Source organism: Juglans regia, chromosome 8 (assembly GCF_001411555.2).
Source record: "Juglans regia cultivar Chandler chromosome 8, Walnut 2.0, whole genome shotgun sequence".
Lineage (NCBI taxonomy): Eukaryota > Viridiplantae > Streptophyta > Magnoliopsida > Fagales > Juglandaceae > Juglans > Juglans regia.
Genome location: NC_049908.1, coordinates 7,242,096 through 7,243,457, shown reverse-complemented (window position 1 = coordinate 7,243,457; position 1,362 = coordinate 7,242,096).

Here is a 1,362-nt window from a genome sequence, read left to right as displayed (position 1 = left end):
ACGTGGTCGAGACACCCTCTTGCCAAACACAAGCCGAGTGTCTCCACTCGCCACAATCGCCGCCAGTGGGTTAACTTCGAGAACGAGCTTTGGAGCACTACAACCGCCTCACGCGGGTGTCCTTCGGGAATGAGTTGACAGGCTCAACATCCGCCTAAGATGGATCTAAGGGGTCGACGGGCTCCATGACCACTTAAACACGGGTTACTACAAATAAACTCTTACATCTACATCAAAACAGAAATATTAAACATCGACAGAAAATTGCAGGATGGGGCAAAATTCACTTATGCCACTGAAAATAAAAAATGATCACCGAGCACAAAAATATGTGCACTTCACTAACCGTCACGTACAATTATCAGTACACTTAAATAGCACGCAAATGTTCTTACAAACAATTCCCAGAATTATTTTTTCTTCTTGAGAACTGCTCATGGAAACACCATTGCATTGCATAACAGTGATAAACTATTGACCAATTCCCAGAATTTCTTTTTCTGCAGTTTCTTACAGGTTACCCCCATCACAATCGACTTGAAGATTCTCAATGCCTTCTTGATAAACAAGTCGACCTTAAGAATCGCGTGTATTTGTTGGGGACTAAATTGACTGGGTCCGGCCCTTTGAAAACTTATCACTAATAATAAGGGAAGAGAAAAAGCCAAGAGATAAGGCAAGGAAGAGATATGGCAAGAAAGTTGGCTCAGACTCCAAAATGGAAAATGTTTCACAAGGTAAGTTGAACTCTATCACTTTAAGAAAGAAAACAAATCTCTATAAAAGGAGGAGATCTATACAGATGAAGGGAAAACTCTCCACAAGCTGGGGGATGACTTCTCTATGCTTAGACTAAATTCTTCCATTGTATTGAGCGACATGTGAGGCCATGAGAGATTGTAAAATCATCAATAATAATGGATTCTGCTCCTCAAACAACTTGTGGACGCAGGCTTTTATGCCGAACTATGTAAATCTTTATGTCTCTCTTTATTTATTTTTATTTATTTATTTACTATTTATTTCATGGATAAATACGAAGAGTACCGTATTGAAGCCCAAATCACCATTGTAGGTCAGAGATAATTCTTTCATCCGTTCCGGCCTGTTGTGCGAATTTAGGCATTGATAATATGAGATGGAATGAGATTAGATAGTGGGTTTGGTTGTGTTGATTTTAAACGCTTTTAAATGTTAAGAATAATTGGATTTGTATATTATTACTTATGATCCATATGAAAAAAATTAAATTTTTAATAATAGATTCTATTTTTTTTTAAAGAAATATACAATGGTTATATAATTTAAGACTGTATCTAATATTACTCTTTGCCAAAATATCCAAGAAGATTGAGTTGTTGT